We start from the raw sequence: 25,296 nt of genomic DNA on the forward strand, positions 1-25,296 counted from the left end.
TCTTGCACCAAACTTACTCCTTCATTCTTCCACACTAAACATTGTTAGAAACGCTGGAATCCCCAAAATGTGAGATATCAGTTTATTTAAAGAATCCACGCTGGCGAAACTGTGGTTTTGTTTTACGACGCGGAACGCAATAGTGAGTTCTGCTGCAGGCAATTCTTTGGACCTTGTCCGTCAACAGGTTTCACCCACGTATATGGCGATTCCCAGCTACTTTGATATGACATTCTCGTGTAACTTCCTTCGTAGTAGTTGTAATGACTGTATTTTCATCAGAATATGATATCTTAACACTGATGTCTTCGATGAGCTTTGATAATTTCTCAATTTACGCGTATTTAGTCTCAGACAATGAACAGTTACGTTGGAAATTGGAAGGGAAGACCAACTGAAGTATGCCGCGGAAGATGAGGTGAATTCCCAGCAAGCTCAGCTTTATCAGCAAATGGCGAGACATCACGAGATTTCTTTCTTTCGATGCTCCAAAGAGAAAAGAAAGAAAAAAATAATTGAGATGCTTAAAACTGCAACGATGTTCAAGTCAAATACGGATTTTAAAGTATTTAATGACAAATAAAGAAAACGCTCGTTTTTACAAAACAGCTCTTCAGTTCATAATACAAAATAAAAGGACCCAAAATGTTCACCTCAGACAGGGGATGTCCCGCACAGCACGGGACAGAAGGCAACCCTAACTTGTACATGCCAGCCACTTGGCGTCGCTGCAATAGCGAAGATGCAGAAAAGCAGTGGGAGTTTCGTGACTTATTGTCATTAGTAAACAACAATACGTTTCCAACCAAATTAGCAGCTCTGATGCCGTATGTTGACCGGTTCGATCCTTCAGTGTTCTTAGCAACGAACTAGTCTTCACACTGGCTAATAAGATTGTCCTGCCAAAGCCTTAACGTTACGAGAATGTTCCACCGATGCTAACTGGATCGATATCACTGTCGTCTCTTCCGAAGACATACTTTATCTTACGAGGTTCTTGTTTAATAGCACTAGCGAGCATTAGTTGCTCTGGGTCTCAAGCAATACTGTATATTTCACAGCTCAACGTTTGGTTGTTGTCGTCCATTGCTAAGACAACTAGGCAACGACTGATACACGAATTAAGATTATACGAAGCTTTTCATCCTTTTTTCTTTCTCCAATACAATAAAATATATTTTTTTAATAATAATCGAAGCCTGCTGTCCCAGCGATGACGTCTTTCAGCTTGGCACGGCCTTCAGCCTCACGCGTATAGTGACGAGCTTTCAACGGCACCATACCCCGTTGCAACAAGTCCTCCGTCGTTGCTCCAGCGTCCTCGAAAACGTGTAACAGTAGGAAACAACAATGCATAATACACACTATTTCTAATATAATACTATGCTTCCATCCATTTAATTCGAATATTACATACTTCATATATCCAGAGATCTTGCCACAAACCATGCATCGAACTGCGTCACTGAAGGCAGGTAGTGTTAGCCACGGATATACTATATTCCCTCAGGAATACTAGCACATCTCACATTTGCTCGACACTGGGCGTTTTAGGCTTTTTGATTCCTTTGAAAATGAGCTTTCTTGTCACTTACGTTTTCTATTATTCCGATCACCTTTACGAATGAGACGACATCTTTCCTTATTTTGTAATTTTCAGCTGAAAGCCGATTTTCACTTACATTGCGGCGAATACTTTCATTGTGTCTCTTTGGGTCCTACGCAAGCTCTTCTCAATAACACGCGATTCAACGTCCTAACAAACGCGTTTCCAGGCCACAGTAATTTATAATAAATTCACACAAAAGCAATTCGTTAAAAATGACGCGCGTGCATCTACACTGGTAAGATGGCGTCACAGGCCAAACAAAAACTGCGCTATAGGCAAGGACTCAATCATTGTGTACGCGTTATTAGTTTTTTAGTTATTTTCGATTAAAATCTGACCGTATTTTGTCACAGAATAAAGTTGGACTGAGGAGCGAACAGACGTTTTCACGACAAAACTAGCAGTATGTTGCGACTCGGTGGTCGCTCTGAGCTGTCAGCTCCAAAGCGGCGAGTTGGTCCAGCAGCCAGCCGATCGTGTCGTGCCCTGCGTCTCGACCTAATTTCTGGCTAGGGATGGGCAAAGCCGACCAGTTAAAACCAATACCGGTATTTTATATCTGAATAACCGATATTTTTCGGTATTTGTTGGTCTCGGTTACAACAGGTGTTTTTTATTTTTAATTCATAGCCAAGTAAAAAAAAAGGAAATATCAGCCATAGCAGTAGTGCTACAATTTTTCATTTTAAAACGAATTTTCTTTTAAACAAGAGTAATTTTTATTCTTAAATTTTCATTGGTTTGAAATACTGCGTTATTACAGAAAGTAGGAAAAGCGATCAGTGCTATTTTAATAACAATGCCAATAGAAACGAGCAACAGATACTGGTATAAGAATTGGTGCAGTGTTGCTGAGACAACAATGTCCCAGTTGCCGGGCGTCGTGGCTTAAGTTACGCGTGTACGTACACTGTATGAGACTTGACCCGAGCCGCTCTGTACGGTAATTTCTCTCTGTAGTCGCCGGACATCCGTTGTATTGCAGAATGGCAACAACCCTAATCTGGAAATATTTTTAAGAAGCGATATTGCAATGGAGTACAATGCTTCATTTGCTTTAACAAATTAAAGATTTGTCTGCTATTTCCATGAAATAATAAAAAAAGGAAGTTTTGGTAACAATAATAAATAAATAAATTAAAAACTTAACAACAGTTTTTTAATGAACACACTGCTATTTGACTGTGCTGTTGTTTATTTAATTACGACCAGGTCTCGGCCTTTTATGTCATTTTCAAGTGATTGTATGTCATTGACATACAGGGTGATCCATTGATCGTGACCGGATCAAATATCTCACGATATAAGCGTCAAACGAAAAAACTACGAAGAATGAAACTTGTCTAGTTTGAAGGGGGAAACCAGGGGGGGGGGGGGGGGCTATGGGTGGCCCGCGAGAGGGCGCTGCCGTAGGTCAAACGGATATCAACTGCGTTTTTTTTTTTAGTAGGAACCCCCATTTTTTATTACATATTCGTGTAATACGTAAAGAAATATGAATGTTTTAGTTGGACCACTTTTTTCGCTTTGTGACAGATGGTGCTGTAATAGTCACAAACATATGGCTCACAATTTTAGATAAACAGTTGGTAACAGGTAGGTTTTTTTAAATTAAAATACAGAACGTAGGTACGTTTGAACATTTTATTTCGGTTGTTCCAAAGTGATACATATACCTTTGTGAACTTGTTATTTCTGAGAACGCTAGCTGTTACAGCGTGATAACATGTAAATACCACATTAATGCAATAAATGCTCAAAATGATGTCCATCAACCTCAATGCATTTGGCAATACGTGTAACGACATTCCTCTCAACAGCGAAACGTTCGCTTTCCGTAATGGTTGCACATGCATTGACAATGCGCTGACGCATGTTGTCAGGCGTTGTCGGTGGATCACGATGGCAAATATCCTTCAACTTTCCTCACAGAAAGAAATCCGGGGATGTCAAATCCGGTGAACGTGCAGGCCATGGTATGGTGCTTCGACGACCAATCCACCTGTGATGAAATATGCTATTCAGTACCGCTTCAACCGCACGCGAGCTATGTGCCGCACATCCATCATGTTGGAAGTACATCGCCATTCTGTCATGCAGTGAAACATCTTGTAGTAACATCGATAGAACATTACGTAGGAAATCAGCATACATTGCACCATTTAGATTGCCATCGATAAAATGGGGGGAAGTTTTCCTTCCTACCATACTGCCGCACCATACATTAACCCGCCAAGGTCGCTGATGTTCCACTTGTCGCAGCCATCGTGGATTTTCCGTTGCCCAATAGTGCATATTATGCCGTTTTACGTTACCACTGTTACTGAATGACGCTTCGTCGCTAAATAGAACGCGTGCAAAATATCTGTCATCGTCCCGTAATTTCTCTTGTGCCCAGTGGCAGAACTGTACACTACGTTCAAAGTCGTCGCCATGCAATTCCTGGTGCATGGAAATATGGTATGGGTGCAATCGATGTTGAAGTAGCATTCTCAACACCGACGTTTCTGAGATTACCGATTCTCGCGCAATTTGTCTGCTACTGATGTGCGGATTAGCCGAGACAGCAGCTAAAACACCTACGGGGGAGTCATCGCTTGTTGCAGATCGTGTTTGACATTTCACATGTGGCTCAACACTTCCTGTTTCGTTAAATAACGTAACTATCCGGCGAACGGTCCGGACACTTGGATGATGTCGTCCAGGATATCGAGCAGCATACATAGCACACGCCCGTTGGGCATTTTGATCGCAATAGCCGTACATCAACACGATATCGACTTTTTCCGCAATTAGTAAACGGTCCATTTTAACACGGGTAATGTATCACGAAGCAAATACCGTCCGCACTGGCGGAATGTTACGTGATACCACGTACTTACACGTTTGTGACTATTACAGGGCCATCTATCACAAAGCGAAAAAAGTGGTCCAACTAAAACATTCATATTTCTTTACGTACTACACGAATATGTAATAAAAATAGGGGTTACTATTTAAAAAAACGCTTTTGATACCCGTTTGAACTATGGCAGCGCCATCTAGCGGGCCAACCATAGCGCCATCTGGTTTCTCCCTTCAAGCTAGACGAGTTCCGTTCTTTGTAGTTTCTTCGTTTGATGCTTATGTAGTGAGATATTTGGCCCGGTCATTATCAATGGACCACCCTGTATATTGCAGGACATCAAGCTTAAAATTGGCCATAAGCTTGATGTCCTGCAACGTATGTTAGCGACATAAACTCTTGAAAATGGCATAAAAGGCCGAAATCTGTGTCGCATTTAAATTAACAAGAATACAGTGAAATGTCGGTGTGTTTATTTAAAAATCATTGTATGACTGCTGTTGAGCAACATCAAAAAGTATTTAACAACAAATCATTCATAGTATACAACAAAAATGGAAAGTAGTTGATACGCTGTCTGTGTCTTCATACGAAGGTGGTTTGAAAAGTTCTCGGACTCGGAATCACCACGAGTTGTTCACGTGATATTCATTGGACTGTTGCCTGTAAACGTCTGCCACGTCAGTGCTCTTGGAAGAGAGCTGTGGCGGTGACGTGGTTCTGTTGTTCGCGCGTAGTGATTTGCGAAGATGGAAAAAAATCGAGATTCGAGCAGTGATTAAGTACTTCGTAAAGAAACGTATGAAAGCAAAGGACATTCATGCCGATTTCCATAATACACTGGGGGCTCTGCTCCTTCATATTCAGCTGTTTCCAAGGGGACAAATGAATTTAAATTTGGTCGGGGGAGCTTAGATGATGATCCGCACAGTGGTCGGCCAAGATGTGTCACTGCTCCATAAATCATTGAAAAGTGCACAAAATGTTCATGGATGATCGCCGAATGAAAGTGTGTGAAATTGCTCACACTTGCCAGATGTCATCTGAAAGGGCATATCACATTTTAATTGAAGAATTAGAAATGAAAAAATTATCAGGAAGATGAATGCCGCGACTCAATATGGTGGATCAAAAATGCACGAGAATTGCCATATCGGAACAATGTTTGGCCCATTTTAGGAGAAACGAACAAGTTTTTTTTGCGCCGGTTTGTGACCACACATGAAGCTTGGGTGCATTACTGTACCCCACAGACAAAACAGTAGTCAAAGCAGTGGAAACATGCTGATTCCCCACCACCAAAGAAAGCAAAGACAATTCCTTCGGCGGGAAAGGTCATGGCATCAATGTTCTGGGATGCGAAGGGGATCCTGTTTGTAGATTATATCCCCACTGGGCAAACAATTACTGGAGAATACTATGCTAACCTCCTGGACAAACTGCAAGAAAAGATAAGCGAAAAAAGGCCAGGTTAAGCAAGGAAGAAAGTCATCTTCGATCAAGACAATGCGCGCCAGACACATATGTCGTCGCCATGGCAAAATTACACAAACTAAGCTATGAATTGTTGCCACACCCGCCTTATTCACCTGATAAGGCTCTGTCAGACTTACATCTATTCCAAAAAATGAAAATTTTTCTTGGTGGACGCAGATTCACTTAAAAAACGAAGAATTGATAGCCGGAGTTGACAACTATTTTGCAGGCCTGGAGGAAACTCATTTTCGAGATGGGATCAAAGCCCTGGAACATCGTTGGTCCAAGTGCATTAATCTACAAGGAGACTACATTGAAAAATAAAAAAAAGTTTCAGTGATGTACTTACTTTTTTTCTATTCCGTTTCGAGAACTTTTCAAACCATCCTCGTAATACTCCTTTTTCTGCTTGCAGACATCGAAAACGGAACAAATAACACGAAAAACAGTGTTTTTAGATTTCAGTGTTCAAACTTTAGCATTGATTATTCGTAACTGCGGCATGGTCTCCGATTACAACACGATTTTTGAGCGGTTTCAAGACTTGGAATCAGTAGGAGAATAATGGTAATTTTTTGTAGTATTCAACCATTTATCACTTACCTAGAAAACCAGCGAATGCTGGATGGACTAAGTTTTCTTTCGTTTGCCTATTTAATTTCATACTTTGATTCTATGTACCTTGAATCTGAGAGAGTCATTATTTCTACGCTTATTACAGAAAATAATAGGAATAAGAAACAGAAAATCGGTTATTTCAGAAACCGGTTATTTCGGGCGGTTTTCACAATTACACTACTGGCCACTAAAATTGCTACACCACGAAGATGACGTGCTACAGGCGCCACATTTAACCGACAGGAAGAAGATGCTGTGATATGCAAATGATTAGCTTTTCAGAGCATTCACACAAGGTAGGCGCCGGTGTCGACACCTACAACGTGCTGACATGAGGAAAGTTTCCAACCGATTTCTCATACACAAACAGCAGATGACCGGAGTTGCCTGGTGAAACGTTGTTGTGATGCCTCGTGTAAGGAGGAGGAATGCGTACCATCACGTTTCCGACTTTGATAAAGGTCGTGTTGTAGCCTATCGCAATTGCGGTTTTTCGTATCGCGACATTGGTGCTCGCATTGGTCGAGATCCAATGACTGTTAGCAGAGTATGGAATCGGTGGGTTCAGGAGGGTAATACGGAACGCCGTGCTGGATCCCAACGCTAGCAGTCGAGATGACAGGCATCTTATCCGTATGGCTCTAACGGATCGTGCAGCCACGTCTCGATCCCTGAATCAACAGATGGGGACATTTGCAAGACAACAACCATCTGCACGAACAGTTCGACGACGTTTGCAGCAGCATGAACTATCAGCTTGGAGACCATGGCTGCCGTTACCCTTGACGCTGCATCGCAGACAGGAGCGCCTGCGATGGTGTACTCAACGACGGACCTGGGTGCACGAATGGCAAAACGTCATTTTTTCGGACGAATCCAGGTTCTGTTTACAGCATCATGATGGTCGCATCCGCGTTTGGCGGCATCACGGTGAACGCACATTGGAAGCGTGTATTCGTCATCGCCATACTGGCGTATCACTCGTCGTGATGGTATGGGGTGCCATTGGTTACACGTCTCGGTCACCTCTTGTTTGCATTGACGGCACTTTGAACAGTGGATGTTACACTTCAGATGTGTTAGGACCCGTGGCTGCACCCTTCATTCGATCCCTGCGGAACCCTACATTTCAGCAGGGTAATGCACGACCGCATGTTGCAGGTCCTGTACGGGCCTTTCTGGATACAGAAAATGTTCGATTGCTGCCCTGGCCAGCACATTCTCCAGATCTTTCACCAATTAAAAACGTCTGGTCAATGGTGGCCGAGCAACTGGCTCGTCACAATACGCCAGTCACTACTCTTGATGGACTGTGGTATCGTGTTGAAGCTGCATGGGCAGCTGTACCTGTACACGCCATCCAAGCTCTGTTTGACTCAATGCCCAGGCGTATCAAGGCAGTTATTACGGCCAGAGGTGGTTGTTCTGGGTACTGATTGTTCAGGGTCTATGCACCCAAATTGCGTGGAAACGTAATCACATGTCAGTTCTAGTATAATATATTTGTCGAATGAGTTCCCACTTATCATCTGCATTTCTTCTTGGTGTAGCAATTTTAATGGGCAGTAGTGTAGAATAATCTGCCGTGGACAAAACCGCTATAACGGAAAACGGGCTGTTTCAGCAATGACCGCTATCCCTAGTTCCGGCTTCGATGGCGACACTTGCCCGAGTCCCGGCTGTGCGCTCGGAACGCGTGACGTCAGCGCCGGCTATCGGCAGCGCAGGCCCGCCAGGCCGGCATTTACGCCGCGGCCGCCGCAGAAATAGCCGCGCTGCCGGAGCCCGCTGCCTCCCCGCTAGCTGGCCCGCGTCACCGCTCGCCGCGGGACACGTGTGCCCGCCGTCTAGCGCTATATACGGGCGCTGAGCTCACGTGGCCCACTCTTAACCTTGACTTTTGCAATAACGCACTCTTTTGGGACGTCAACATGGATAAGTTAATGAGCAGTAACGATGTGGTAGAGGTCATAGCCTACGCAGACGACCTCATCCTGTTGGTTGGCGGCCGTAGCCGCGAGGACTTAGAACCTAAGGTTGAAAGAGCTATATCTATTTGGACACCATGGTGCCACAAAGCCAAAATGACAATTGCGCCAAGCAAGTCCATATACTTGCTACTAAAAGGACAACTTATCAAAAATCCAACTGTTAGAATTAACCAGTTCTTCGGCGCCGTAAGGCCCGATACCTAGGTGTAGTCGCCTACGAGAGATGGAACTATGCACCACATATTGATACCGTAAAACAAAGATCGTTAGAAACGCTAAACAATCTAATTGGAATTGACCACCCGATGTAATTAAATTATACCATAACAGCATCCTAACCTCAATCGTGGGATACGGGTCAGGGGTCTGGGCACACAGGCTCACGAGGGTTATGCCTGCCATGGCCGTAAGAAGGATGCAGCTAAACATGCTCCTGCTCTTGGTAGGGGCATACAGAAAAACTCCTGGGGGGGGGGGGGCACTGCTCTTACTAATGGGGCTCTGTACCCTTGATATAAAAACCAAAGAACAGGCCACATGGTACTGGGGTGAAGAAGGAAAGGAGGGAAAAGGTAGTGGAAATAATGGAGGTGTATGTTGGGGATAAGCCTGGAATAAAAAGAAGGAGGGAAGAATTGTGGCAAGAGCAGTGGCATAATGACGAAACGGGGCGAAGAATATATGTGTTGCTGCCTCACATTGAGGAGCGATTACAGCTTACATACTTTAAACCAACCAGAGGACTGCTGGACTTTCTTACTGGACACGGATCCTCCCCAAAATACCTATGTCAGTTCGGGAAGCGGGCTACACCAACATGTGACTGTGGTGCCGTGCAAGGCACTCCAGACCATGTGGTGTATGAGGGTCCACTGTCCGACGACGCTGCAGATGAACTTAGACAACAACTTCCTAACCATGACACCTAGGTTAGTGGAGGTACCGCAAGTGACCTATTTTCCCACCATTTTCTTAGGTTAGTGGAGGTAGCTGTGGTGTGTTGCATTGTCCTGGAGGAATTTGAACTTCTCGCCATTTTCTGGCGGAGGGTGGCGAGAGGAGGGGTGAGGGGTGGCAGTTAGGTTAGTTGAGGTAGCCCAATTAACCTATCTTCCCGCTAAAATTTGAACTTCCTGCCATGATGTCACTGCGACATTGCCGTATCTATCGCCACCATCTTGAATACGCCATCTTGAATAAATTTGGCAACAATGGGTGTGGGGTAGAACATACTCTGTTCCACTACTACCATACACTTGAAAATTGCCAAATATTCGGAAATAAACAGCCAAATATTTATTTCGTCCTCCGTTTTCGAATGAGAGGGTAATGTAAATGACATTGAATATTGCAGAACCTACTTGTATTACATTCATAAGAAACCCCCAGAATTTATTAAAAACGCTAAGATGAGAAGCTAATTAGCATACAGTGTGACATGGAATTACTTCCTTCGATTCTGTAATCCACTAATTGTCTGTTACGCTACGCCGAATTTATGTGATTTTCGTCTATTTCTCAGCTTTGATGGTATCTCTTGAATGCTTATGTCATTGATACACCATTAAGAGACATTTATTGATAAGGGTGAAATGTTGTAATAAATCATCATTGCACCATTGTCTTGAAACGGCATATAATACAACACAGCAAAATATGTCAGAATGAATATAGCATCTGCCACTCTGAGGCAAAGATAGTATCAGTACAGCGTAACAAGCTCTTGCCCTACACGTAAGTGATATAATGCTGTCGTTAATGTGTACTGCTTTCCATACTAACACAATGTCATTACTGTCCAAGACAACGCTTTTCATTACATCTGCAATTTCTCAAAATCGCTTCCCTTTAACTTCCTCCCATTACAGTACTTCTTTCTGCATATTAAAGACTAAACAACCATTCAATATACTTCTCCCTTTCCTATTACATGAACTGTTCCTACATTAACATACTGCCATCACCTCATTCCATCTTTCAACTATCTACTGTCTTACAGAACACAAATAATAGCTATGACCAATGAGCATAGCATTTCATTCATAGACGACAAAATTTACAATGATAATGCTCAAATCTGACAAAGGGAACGGATTATAAATAAAGTTCCATGCATCTCAATATATGCATTTATGTTTTATATCTGTATCAACAAAATCAGGAAACTAGAAAACTTACTAATTTTTCATTGAAGGTATAGACAATTAACATAACTGACACTAACGTACAATTAATACACAGCAATGCCTAGGACGAAAAACTCTGTCACACTAACAACAAAAAATTGCTAATGGGAACAAGGTGGTTACATATACTAAAAAAGTGTTGTGTAGAGTGGGAAACAAATTCGTTTTCTGAGTAAATGAAAAAAAAACTAATTTGTTAGACCAAGTTTATTGATAACAATGGAGATTATTTTGATAAAAAGCTTTTTTACACATAAAATGCTATTTGCTGTATTTACAATGATTTTTATAAATCCATCTCCTAGTCTCTTTTCAGTGTAAAGTAGGATCTAAAATCAATTATTTTACTTTCTTTGTCACTGGCTTAACTGATAAGCATCAAGATATTTGCTACATCAATGAAAAATAATTAATGTTTATCGCTAATGACACAGCGCTGCAGAAGAGTAGAATGTAATAAATTAGAAAGCGTGACACAAGACGTCTGCATTGTGTAAGTAACATCACACTATTAATTTGTATCTAACTTACATCTTGAGCTTTGTACAAATCTGTCCGCTTCATGCGTACGTGCCTAATACCAGTCGTTAGCACAGGAAAAAGATTTTATACCTCTCTCCGAAAATGTCTGTGCGAAACATTTAATATCAACTTCTTTCGACCCGTAGTATGTTCGTAGTTGTTTGGTAACGATGCATGGAGAAGTGTGCAGCAGTGACTTGGACACAGTTACACAGGTGAGGTCTTACGACTGTTGACAAAGGAAGAACTGTGACGGACGAAGTCGACGTGGCTTGGGGAAAGCCGTATCTCTATACGGGCTGACTGAGCTGCCCCTACTGCTGGGTTTTATGCAACCTGCAACGCCTTTTATAACCACATGCAAGGTATCCATATCGTCTCGCTGCTATGTGCAAAGTGAAAAAAAAATGGGCAAGACCCTTTCATATGCAGGTTACTGTAGTTCAATTTTGCTCCGGATACGTTTTCGTTAGAGGCCATGGTTTTAGAGTTGTTAAAGAAAAATGCGTTTGAAGGTCACTTCTCGAAGAATTCGAAAACTGCGGCCTCCAGCGAAGTATAAAATTTAACTTCATTAAATTTCCTATAAATATATCATGTTAGTTTGTGTGTAGCGAGCGAGAGAATATGAAAATGTTGCGTGTGGTATTTGAAGGCGTTGGGGATTGTATAAAACCCATAGCTATGGCCGCTGAATCATCCTGTATATTTACAATATCTTACTTGTTTTACATCTGCATCGGCAGCGAATTTCTGCATACCAGTGTGAAGTGCATGGCAGAGGATACCTCCCAATGTACCAATTATTAGGGCTTATTCCCAAGTCGTTAACGTACAGAACGTGGGAAGAAACCTGTTACGTTTCTGCAGTCCTTCTCTGTATAGGTTAAATATCCTCTATTGGTCCTATTTGGTATCTCCTTCCAAGATAACACGCTGTGCTCTGCCTGCCAAAAAATCTTCAGTCCAGTCCAAATTTTGCTTGATACCCTGTACGATAGTATTTTTTATAATAAGAATAGGTATGGTATTGAGTCAAATGATTTTCAGAAATCGAGAAATAGTGATTGCCTTGATCCATATTTAGACTCTAAAATACTACAACAAAAGGATATCAGGAATATTGGACGACAATTTTGTGAATCATTGCTGCTATCTTTCCTATAGACGGATGTGATTTACGCCTTCTTCCGAATACTGGGCACGGATTTTTGTTCGAGGAATTCACGTTACATTATAGTTAAAAGAGCGGCTAGCTCACCAGAAAAAAAACCGGCGATATCATTGTGTCCCAGAGCTATATTCTATTTTAGTGATTTCGTCTGTGCTTCAAAACAATTGACACTTATTTCCGTATCGTGCATCCTTGCACTGGTGCGACCACTAAACTGAGGCAATGTCCCCAGGATTTTCATTTGAAAAGGAACATTTGAAAACGGAACTCTGCTTTTTCTTTGGTATCCTCAATTTCAGTCCCTGTCTCATCCATGAACATCTGGACATTAACTTTGGTACCACTAACAGCCTTTACATTTGACAGAAATTCTTCAGGTTTTGTGAGAGATGCTTCGATATTATACCGCAACGGTAGTCATTGAAGGCTTTATGCATGGTCCTCTAGACAGCCAAACGCATTTCATTCTGTATCTCCGTATCTATAGCCGCATATCTTATTTTATATCTATTATGCAGTAGTCTCTATTTCTTTATAAGTTACTTTAAAGTGTCTGTATACCACGGAGGGTGCCTCCTATCACGAACTGTTGTACTAGGTAAGTGTCTCTGAAATGTATGGTCAACCATTCTTGTAAAACTGAGCCACAGTATCTGTCCAGGGCTACATATATCCTGTTCCTCATTACGATACGACACTACTGCCTCTGTATCTAGTTTGCAGTAAATATAACGCCTACTACTTGTTCTAGTAGTTGTTCTTGCTTCGTTAATTGCTGTTGCTATAACTGCCTCATGGTCACTTATACCCATTTCTACTTGGACAACGTCATTAAGTTCAATTCCACATATTGCTATTAGATCCAATATACAGGATATTTGAAAAAGAACTCCCTAGTTTTAAGTATAAATTTAACGGAAAAATTAATGAAAAATTACCTCAATGAGTACATGTCATGAAAGAAAATTCCTTAAAGTTTTGTTTAATGTTAGTAGACTCAAACGTGGGACCCATTTGTTGCCCTACACCCAGGGAGACGATAATCCACTTCTCCCCACGTATTCACCAACATTTCAGGTGCAACTGTCCCAACCGCCGCGACGATTCTTTCCCATAAATGATTGATGTCTCTGATCTTTACACTATACACAACATTTTTTATGTGGCCCCAAAAGTCCAGTGAGGTTAAGTCTGGGCTTCGTGGTAGCCAAGGTATTGGACCAGCACTGCCTATCTACCTTCTTGGAAAGCGAGTGTCAAGAGCTGCACGCACATAGGTCCTGTAATGAGCGAAGTACAAAATTTAACTGCATTAAATTTCCTACAAGTATATCCTGCTCGTTTTTCTGTAGTACTAGTAGTTTGTATGTAGCGAGCGAGAGAATAGGAAAATCTTGCGTGTGGTATTTGAAGGCGTTGGGGATTGCATAAAACGCATGGTTAGGGGCCGCTGAATCAATCCATATATTTACAATATCTTACCTGTTTTACATTTGCATCTGCAGCCCCTTTTCCGCCTCAGTATCGTCCATTTGGGGAAAGACGTACCCTGTCAACGTCACAGTAAATGTCCCTGTTTATTATTGTTTTTTGTACAAAAATTAAAGGACCGAACATACGATCTTCCATCAAACGGCACTTGGGAGAGTCACGTTGATGCTGAATAACTTCATGTGGATGCTCTGCCCCAATATTCTGCAGTTATGACGATTAACTGCTCCACTGACATGAAGTGTAGCCTCAACAGAAAAGAGAATCTTTTTTAAAAAATTGACATCATCATCAGTTCTGAGTAGAAAGTCAACAGCAAACTCATACCTTTCGATTTTATCAGTAGCTTTTATTTCTACTCCGCAAGCCACCCAACGGTCTGTGGCGGAGGGCACTTTACGTGCCACTGTCATTACCTCCCTTTCCTGTTCCAGTCGCGTATGGTTCGCGGGAAGAACGACTGCCGGAAAGCCTCCGTGCGCGCTCGAATCTCTCTAATTTTACATTCGTGATCTCCTCGGGAGGTATAAGTAGGGGGAAGCAATATATTCGATACCTCATCCAGAAACGCACCCTCTCGAAACCTGGCGAGCAAGCTACACCGCGTTGCAGAGCGCCTTTCTTGCAGAGTCTGCCCCTTGAGTTTGCTAAACATCTCGGTAACGCTATCACGGTTACCAAATAACCCTGTGACGAAACGCGCCGCTCTTCTTTGGATCTTCTCTATCTCCTCCGTCAACCCGATCTGGTAAGTATCCCACACTGATGAGCAATACTCAAGTATAGGTCGAACGAATGTTTTGTAAGCCACCTCCTTTGTTGATGGACTACATTTTCTAAGGACTCTCCCAATGAATCTCAACCTGGCACCCGCCTTACCAACAATTAATTTTATATGATCATTCCACTTCAAATCGTTCCGCACGCATACTCCCAGATATTTTACAGAAGTAACTACTACCAGTGTTTATTCCGCTATCATATAATCATACAATAAAGGATGCTTCTTTCTATATATTCGCAATACATTACATTTGCCTATGTTAAGGGTCAGTTGCCACTCCCTGTACCAAGTGCCTATCCGCTGCAGATCTTCCTGCATTTCGCTACAATTTTCTAATACTGCAACTTCTCTGTATACTACAGCATCATCCGCGAAAAGCCGCACGGAACTTCCGACACTATCTACTAGGTCATTTATATATATTGTGAAAAGCAATGGTCCCATAACACTCCCCTGTGGCACGCCAGAGGTTACTTTAACGCCTGTAGATGTCCCCCCATTGATAACAACATGCTGTGTTCTGTTTACTAAAAAATATTCAATCCAGCCACACAGCTGGTCTGATATTCCGTAGGCTCTTACTTTGTTTATCAGGCGACAGTGCGGAACTGTATCGAACGCCTTCCTGAAGTCAAGGAAAATAGCATCTACCTGGGAGCCTGTATCTAATATTTTCTGGGTCTCATGAACAAATAAAGCGAGTTGGGTCTCACACGATCGCTGTTTCCGGAATCCATGTTGATTCCTACAGAGTAGATTCTGGGTTTCCAAAAACGACGTGATACTCGAGCAAAAAACATGTTCTAAAATTCTACAACAGATCGTCGTCAGAGATATAGGTCTATAGTTTTGCGCATCTGCTCGACGACCCTTCTTGAAGACTGGGACTACCTGTGCTCTTTTCCAATCATTTGGAACCTTCCGTTCCTCTAGAGACTTGCGGTACACGGCTGTTAGAAGGGGGGCAAGTTTTTTCCCGTACTCTGTGTAGAATCGAATTGGTATCCCGTCAGGTCCAGTGGACTTTCCTTTGTTGAGTGATTTCAGTTGCTTTTCTATTCCTTGGACACTTATTTCGATGTCAGCCATTTTTTCATTTGTGCGAGGATTTAGAGAAGGAACTGCAGTGCGGTCTTCCTCTGTGAAACAGCTTTGGAAAAAGGTGTTTAGTATTTCAGCTTTACGCGTGTCATCCTCTGTTTCAATGCCGTCATCATCCCGGGGTGTCTGGATATGCTGTTTCGAGCCACTTACTGATTTAACGTAAGACCAGAACTCCCTAGGATTTTCTGTCAAGTCGGTACATAGAATTTTACTTTCGAATTCACTGAACGCTTCACGCATAGCCCTCCTTACGCTAACTTTGACATCGTTTAGCTTCTGTTTGTCTGAGAGGTTTTGGCTGCGTTTAAACTTGGAGTGAAGCTCTCTTTGCTTTCGCAGTAGTTTCCTAACTTTGTTGTTGAACCACGGTGTGTTTTTCCCGTCCCTCACAGTTTTACTCGGCACGTACCTGTCTAAAACGCATTTTGCGATTGCCTTGAACTTTTTCCATAAACACTCAACATTGTCAGTGTCGGAGCAGAAATTTTCGTTTTGATCTGTTAGGTAGTCTGAAATCTGCCTTCTATTACTCTTGCTAATCAGATAAACCTTCCTCCTTTTTTTTATATTCCTATTAACTTCCATATTCAAGGAAGCTGCAACGGCCTTATGATCACTAATTCCCTGTTCTGCACTTACAGAGTCGAAAAGTTCGGGTCACTTTGTTATCAGTAGGTCCAAGATGTTATCTCCACAAATCGGTTCTCTGTTTAATTGCTCGAGATAATTTTCGGATAGTGCCCTCAGTATAATGTCACTCGATGCTCTGTCCCTACCACCCGTCCTAAACATCTGAGTGTCCCAGTCTATATGTGGTAAATTGAAATCTCCACCTGAGACTATAACATGCTGAGAAAATTTATGAGAAATGTATTCCTAATTTTCTCTCAGTTGTTCTGTCACTAATGCTGCTGAGTCGGGAGGTCGGTAAAAGGAGCGAATTATTAACCTAGCTCGGTTCTTGAGTGTAACCCCCACCCATAATAATTCACAGGAACTGTCCACTTCTACTTCACTACAGGATAAACTACTACTAACAACGACAAACACGCCACCACCTGTTGCATGCAATCTATTCTTTCTAAACACCGTCTGTGCCTTTGCAAAAATTTCGGCAGATTTTATCTTTGGCTTCAGCCAGCTTTCTGTACATATAACGATTTCAGCTTCGATGCTTTCTATCAGCGCTTGAAGTTCCGGTACTTTACCAATGCAGCTTCGACAGTTTACAATTACAATACCGATTGCTGCTTGGTCCCCGCATGTCCTGACTTTGCCCCGCACCCTTTGAGGCTGTTGCCCTTTCTGTACTTGCCCGAGGCCATCTAACCTAAAAAACCGGCCAGTCCACGCCACACAACCCCTGCTACCCGTGTAGCCGCTTGCTGCGTGTAGTGGACTCCTGACCTATCCAGCGGAACCCGAAACCCCACCACCCTATGGCGCAAGTCGAGGAATCTGCAGCCCACACGGTCGCAGAACCGTCTCAGCCTCTGATTCAGACCCTCCACTCGGCTCTGTACCAAAGGTCCGCAGTCAGTCCTGTCGACGATGCTGCAGATGGTGAGCTCTGCTTTCATCCCGCTAGCGAGACTGGCAGTCTTCACCAAATCAGATAGCCGCCGGAAGCCAGAGAGGATTTCCTCCGATCCTTAGCGACACACATCATTGGTACCGACATGAGCGACCACCTGCAGATGGGTGCACCCTGTACCCTTCATGGCATCTGGAAGGACCCTTTCCACATCTGGAATGACTCCCCCGGGTATGCACACGGAGTGCACATTGGTTTTCTTCCCTTCTCTTGCTGTCATATCCCTAACGGGCCCCATTACGCGCCTGACGTTGGAGCTCCCAACTCCCAGTAAGCCCACCCTCTGCGACCGCCCGGATCTTGCACACTGAGGGGCAACCCCTGGAACGGGACAAACAGCCATGTCCGGCCGAAGATCAGTATCAGCCTGAGACAGAGCCTGAAACCGGTTCGTCAGACAAACTGGAGAGGCCTTCCGTTCAGCCCTCCGGAATGTCTTTCGCCCCCTGCCACACCTTGAGACGACCTCCCACTCTACCACAGGTGAGCGATCAGCCTCAATGTGGGCAGTATCCCGGGCAGCCACAGTCGTAGTCCGATCGGTGGATGCGTGGGACGAGCTGGTCGTCCCCGACATGTAAGAGTTGGAATTTGTAGGCGTACATCTTAAATCTTTTACGCACAACATCATACACAGTATCTTTAGGCACTTCTTATTGTAGACTACGCCTGACCAATGACTTCTTCGGGCTCCGAACACACGGTACATGGATCAATTCAACAACATCTTCAGAAGTTCTCGGTCTACCAGCTGATTTTGCTTTTAAAACGTTACCGGTTTCCTTGAAAGACTTTAGCCAATGACAGATAGTTTTTGCTGTAGGTGGTTCAGCACCATATTGACGTCTAAAATTGTGTTGCTCTATTACAACTGACTCAGTTTTCACAAGCAAAATAACACATTGCGCTTTCTGTTGCGGAGTGCACATTGTTGCTGAGTTGCTCTGCACTGCAATGCACGCACGCCTGGACTGAACTGAGGTAACAGAGGAAAAAAGGCACCACTGGTGCCGTCTCAAGGTCAAGTAGACCTGCCAACTGCAGGGGAGCCGAACTTAGAGAGTTGATGAATCATACACCACAAACTAGAATAGTGTATCTCACTTTGTACAAATTCTAGTACACATTAAAACTAGGGAGTTCTTTTGCAGACACACTGTATTTACATAATGAGTGAGTTTCCGAACAATATTTTCTAAATAGTTATCAGAGAATGCGTTTAGCAATATTTTGCAGGAATTTTTCTCACGCCCACCACTTACAGAACTGTACTTTTCTCATTTTATTGTTGGATAACTAAAGTGTTCTCCCATGATGACAGCTAGATTGTGAAATTTACGTGCTGGTGACCTTAGGTTTTCTCGAAAGTTTTTGGTTACTTCTGGAGGGGAGTCTGGTGGTCGACAGAAGGATCCATTTGTACGTTTATGCCCACACTCGATACTGAGTCTTGCCCAGAAAATGTAACATGCAGTTCAGTTGTTGCCTACCGGAACAAATTCAACATCTCCATTTGCCATTAGCCCATGTATTCAATATAGACATAAATTTTCTCTACATATCTCACACCGCTATCGATTTCGGGTTTTAACCAGCTTTCTGTACGTAGGACAATTTGCGTCACACGGCTTTGTACGAGGGCTTTAAACTCCGGAACTTCGTCGCGAACGCTTCGGCAGTTAATCACTAGGATTTTAATACTCTCGTCTGTAGGTGGCATTTCTTTGGATCTTATAATGACACAGCAGTGATATCTGTAACTATCATTATCTGGACTGGATGGAGAGTCACCCAAAGCTTTGTGTGAAACCCACGCGCAGTCAGCTGGGTAACTGTCTCTGATGTGTAGTGCACACCTTAAGGCAGGCTGTTCCAGGTCGTCGGCTCCGTTGTGAGCCGCGGAGCGCTCCCTGCTCCAGGGAGCCGTGTTGCTCGCTGTGACCATTCAAATGGGCTGGCACGTGGCGCGGCTGGCTGAGGCAGGCGGCAAGGCAAGCGTTCTGATGTGCCAGCTGCGTCTTACAAGATCGACAACCTCATACTTTAGCTGCGAAGACGTGGTGACATGCTACACCAGGAAATACGATGTTCAGGAAATAAATAAAGACTGCAAGCCCAGCATGTGCGGTGCTTTCGTCAAGCGCTAGGGAAAATGCAACAAAGCTCTGCGCCTTTTTCGTGAGCTGTGTCTCTAAATCCACTGTCATGTCCAGGATTCGACGAGACATTGTTTGCTTTGACAAGCAAACCCCTTCAATTGCCTGCACCTCCCTTGGAAACAAACATTTTACGAGTGGTCCCACCGAAAACGGCTTGCCACTTGTCGCAATGATGTGAGCGACCCTGTAGCTTGCTTGAATTGCAGTTTCAGTAGTGTTTTCTCCGCTCTCGTTCACCTGAAAATTATAAACGCATTACAGAAAACGAATTATGTTGCTTGTTTTGATACCCTCCGTATTACGAAACCGTTTTTAAACTTACGTCTCCTGGTATGTCATTCTTAAGCCTGGCTACCAGTTCTCTGCGTGCAACGCCTTCTAACTGATCGTAGTGCGCTGCGTGAAGACGAGTATAATGTCGTTGTATATTGTACCTCTTCGCAGAATTAAATACTTTATGACATACAATACACTGCAGACGACCATCCCTCACAGTGAATAGAAAGGTATTCCCCAATAGAGGTGCAGGGCTCCCGCGGCTAGTCATAGCTGTCATTGAACACGGATTATTGCGTCAGTTGCGACTGCATGCAGCCAGGGGGCAGTGAGTACGCTTTCCACCTCCACGCCGGCTCCGAGCTGCGGCAGTGAGCGCTCCGGAGTGCTCCGGCTCCATGGAGCTCGGTTGGAACAGCCTGCCTTAAGGGGACCACACAGTTCTCACCCCATGGCGCAAGTCCACGAAGTCACAGCCCGGCCTGTCACAGAATCTCCGACGTTTCTGGCTCAGTACTTCCACTGTATTCAAATTCAGGTGGCCGCGGTCATGTATGGGAACAATGCTGTAAATTGTGAGCTTCGCTGAAACTCTGTGAGCAAGGTTGGTCTTCTCCACTTTCTCTGCCAGTCCCTGGAGTGATCCAAGCATGACCTCGGAGTCCAGACGACAGGCATCGTTTGTTTCGACATGCGCCACAATCTGCAGCTGCTTGAACCCTGTTCTCTCAGTGACTGCCGAAATAGCCTCTTTATCATGTTGAATGAGGCTTCCGAGAATACACATTGAGAGCACCTGGTGATTCTTCCCATCCATTGCTGCCATTTCCCTGTCTAGGGAGTAACATTATTCACCATACGTTTGAACTACCGACGATTAATAGATCCTACCATTCGTGCTTGCCTCTTCTTGATACAAGTTGTTCAACGGGTGAAGTGAGTCCTAGTGGCTACGTTTTGGTTTTAGTTTAAGACAGCACCTCGAACGTGTTGGTTAGGGGGATCGGTATAGAACCCTGAGTTCTCCCTGGTCCTTGTCTTCCCTGTACAGGGCGCCTAGCACTACGTCTGACACCGAGCGAGGTGGCGCAGTGGTAGCACACTGGACTCGCATTCGGAAGGACGACGGTTCAATCCCGCGTCCGGCCATCCTGATTTAGGTTTTCCGTGATTTCCCTAAATCACTCCAGGCAAATGCCGGGATGGTTCCTCTGAAAGGGCACGGCCGACTTCCTTCCCCATCCTTCCCTAATCCGATGAGACCGATGACCACGCTGTCTGGTCTCCTTCCCCAAAACCAACCAACCAACTACGTCTGACACACCGCTCACAGTGAAGTGGATGAATAATTACAGATCTCGTACTTCCTTTAAAGGAGAGAGGATATTGCCCGAGCTACCTTTGAGATTCTGATACACGACTCTCAGGAAATCTCCCAATTCGCCCATTCTCAGTACCCTTTAAACGTTTGACAATGGTCAACGCCGATTTCAAGCTGCTTACGGGCGTCAACTAACTCATCCCATGTTCGGGTACAGCGCTGACAGTGGGGCTACATTGTGGTTGGTGAAATGTTTTACAAAACAATAAACAAATAACTTGAAAATATGCCTGCTGGTTTTCTTTTAATTTCTGTAGCTGTTAAGTTAAACGTATTACTACTTCGCTTTAGTAACTAGCAATTAGTGCACAAAACGAGATTTCTATTTCGGTAACAGACATACGTGGCACAAAAGTTAATATTTTCCTGAAACTTTTTTTGAGATTATAGAAAGCTAACGTGCTCTAAAACAGCGTGACAGTATACAATCCCTCTGAAAGGGAAACTAAATGAAGTTATAATAAGTGCTACAGCAACTAAATCAGGAACTCCGATTTACTACGAAATAGATTATGCATAGCAGTCATAACAGTCTTAACTTCCGAAGATTCTTGATTGTACGTTTCTTCACCTTGAACGATTCTCTGAACGAGGTTACTACTGTTAAAATTGTGTAAAGTACAGATGTTGATTACAACTTATGCTACAGCGACAAAATACTATTTTCACGGCACACGACGTGCGGAGATACGCACTATATTACGACAACGCACAAGTTTCAACACTGAAAGACGTTAAATTATAGTTTAAATTTTTGGCCGTAATTTTTCGGTTCGTGAACTATCCGACCGTGGATTTTACTACCCGTGACACCAACGAGGTGTTTCTGACCACGAATATTTTAGCAGTCAGAAATGAAAAGCACTGGTGCTTTTCATTACCCTAAGTTTGACAGGTTTGTGACTTATTCAAGTCTTTTCACTGTATTGCAATTTGTATTATTTGTAAGACTTTTTAATAGAATGGATAAAATATATGTATGTAATAATTAAATTTCATTATTTCCACATAAAATACATGGAACAAATACACAAATCAATAACGTTTTTGGCCGGGCGTTGTGACCGAGCGGTTGTAGGCACTTCAGTGCGGAACCGCGCAACCGCAACGGTTGCAGATTCGAATCCTGCCTCGGGCATTCGCCTTCATGGACGACAATTCGCGCCCCCCATCGTGCACATCTTGTGAAAGACTTCCTTCAGGATAACGACATCGCTCGACTAGAGTGGTCAGCATGTTCTCCAGACATGAACCTATCGAACATGCCTGGGATATATTGAAAAGGGATGTTTATGGACGATACCACCCGCCAGCCACTCTGAGGGATCTACACCGAATTTCCGTTGAGGAGTGGGACAATCTGGACCATCAGTGCCATGATGAACTTATGGGTAAAATGTCACGACGAATATAGGCATGAATCAATGCAAGAGGACGTGCTACTGGGTATTAGAGGTACCGGTGTGAACAGCAATCTGGACTACCTCATATGAAGGTCTCGCTGTATGGTGGTACAACATGCAAGGTGTGCTTTTCATGAGCAATGAAAAGGGCGGAAATGATGTTTATGTTGATCTCTATTCCAATTTTCTGTACAGTTTCCGGAACTATCGGAACCGAGGTGATGCAAAACGCTTTTTGATGAGTGTATATGACCAGTATTAGACCATGAGTGGGGAATGATGATGAAAGCTGCTTTTTTGTTTTTGTACTAAAGAACAGAACTTGTGCTCCTTTTAATTCTTGACCACAGGCACTAGGATATACTTATCTGTCGTTTGATGCAAAATTTTGAATTTTCAGATGGATGCATTCCATCTGAGTGATCAGTTTTCTTAAGTGACCGGTGTTTCCCCATTCTCCTCTACAGCTTAAATTGCTGCGAGTGAGACGAGAAGCAATGATGTTGCACCTCGGTGTTGTCACATCAAAGGAAGGCTATGGTAGGAGATGCCACTGTGCAACATTGGCTGGTCGCAAGTGCCACAGTACCTGTGCCACCAATAAAAGGGTCGGAAACGCCACGGTCGTAAAGTCCACGCTGCCAAGTTTCAAGGTGAATTTATCTGACGCGCCTGATTTTACTTGGACATAAAGTAAGTCTGCTCGTGCACGTAAAAAAGAAAGGATATCTGAAAGTATGTTTTAGATTATTATGGCAGACCAGATAACTTTTAATGGATGCTTCACTACACTTCAAGATGACACAGATGTATGACACTATTTTTCAATAGTCACCAAATTTCTGTAAACAACTGTCAGAACGTTCTACCTATCATTGTTCCTGGAAGGTAGGAATCCGTTCCTTGGTCACAAGGTGTCTGAACATCCTCATAGTCGAAGTTCTCTTTCCCCCACTTGTTGCTTCAGCTTACCGAACAGCTGCAAACCGGATAGTGCGAGATGTGAACCTTCCGATCGGCCCCTCTCACGTCCTTGCGGCCTTAGTCAAACTGCTGGCATGAACATTCTGGCGGACAAAGGCTATATATTTCTAATATTTATGTAATTAAATATATGTAGGTATTATATAAAGAGGAAACATTTTAACCAAATATCTTAAAGTACACGACTAATTTAGTTCAAATTTTTGCGCATTACTTTTGAAGGCTTGGACGCATATAGGCTACATGATATATGTAGCGGTGAAACGTTGTTAGCAGACAGGAAAGTTGCATTTATGGCTTATTGGCTTATTATTGGAATATTAGTAGAAAATCTACGTTTCAAATAACAATAAACAAGGCTCATGGACAGAGAGAGGGTCGAAGAGGAGACGGGCAGAGGGGTAGGAGGAAGAGATGGAGAGAGAGGGAGGAGGAGGAGGAGATGGGCATGTATAGGTGGTGATGGACAGAGAGAGGGAGGAACAGAGGGGACGGGATGAGATGGAGAGTGAGAGGTGAGGAGAAGATAGACAGAGAGAGGGGAGGAGGTGATGGACAGAGAAGTGAGAGGGAGCAGGAGATGGACAAAGAGAGGGCAAGAGGAAGAAATGGGCAAAGAGAGGGGAAAGAGGAGATGGACAGAGACCGGGGCAGAAGGAGATTAGGACGTATATCCAGTTCACACACATATTAAAACCATGCGCATTCTCTGTTCTATATTTTATATTTAACAAGACTGATTAACAGCAATGCGTGGCTGGGAACAGCTAGTAATAAATATGTCTGTGGTTGTGTTTGAAAACAGCTGATGAGGAGGTTACAGCCTTGAGCAAGTAACCAATTTAGTGCCAGAAACTGGCTACGATTCATGAAACATAAAATAAATGTAGAAACGTCAGCACGTTTTCTCTTATCGGGGAGTAGGGGCTGGACGAAAATTCTGGCGCAAGAATAAAATTTAACCTTGCATTGACTAAGAGGTCATTGTAAACGTAGCTCTAGCTCAGTCGAACGAAAGTAATTTAGGGAAACATAGATTATTGGACGGGGACTTTAATCCCGCTGTTGCTGAAAGGGAGTTCAGTACTTCAATCACTGCGCCACCCGTGTTTTACTGAAGGTGGCAACTCGACAGTTGTGAAATCCACAGGAAACGTGGCACCACAGCTGGACGGGGATCTGATGCTCGATCCGCTGTCTTACCCATTGCGCCAACGTCCGATGTAATTTCTGACAACCGTGCAGGAGACTCGCTTATGTAGACCATAGCTAGTGAGAAGTAATAGCCCATCAGGGCACCAAGAACGGTAATTACTGCTCAGCATACAGGACGTTGACTTTGTAAGCACAGAGCCTGCTAGATGGCTCCAATATGTTTACCTTCCTCTCCGCGAGTCCAAAGCTAGCGGACATGAAAGCGCGTGCCGCCAGCGGAATGTAGGCAAGCGAGCTCGTTTCTCACGCTCCGGTGTCACGGGATAATTGCCTCTGCACAGTTCTCACTGACAGCTGCAGCCATCACACTCCCAAATTCTCCAGTGCGACTACCTACCTGCTAACAGTGACCCTACAGTAGCGATCAATTAAAGCTTTCTGTTGTGTAAAGTTCCTGCCAGATTAAAGACGTGTGCCAGATCGGGCGTCGAAACCGGAACCTTTACCATTCGCTGGAAAATGCTCTTACTGTCTGAACTGCCCT

This window comes from Schistocerca americana, chromosome 5 (assembly GCF_021461395.2).
Source record: "Schistocerca americana isolate TAMUIC-IGC-003095 chromosome 5, iqSchAmer2.1, whole genome shotgun sequence".
Taxonomy (NCBI): domain Eukaryota; kingdom Metazoa; phylum Arthropoda; class Insecta; order Orthoptera; family Acrididae; genus Schistocerca; species Schistocerca americana.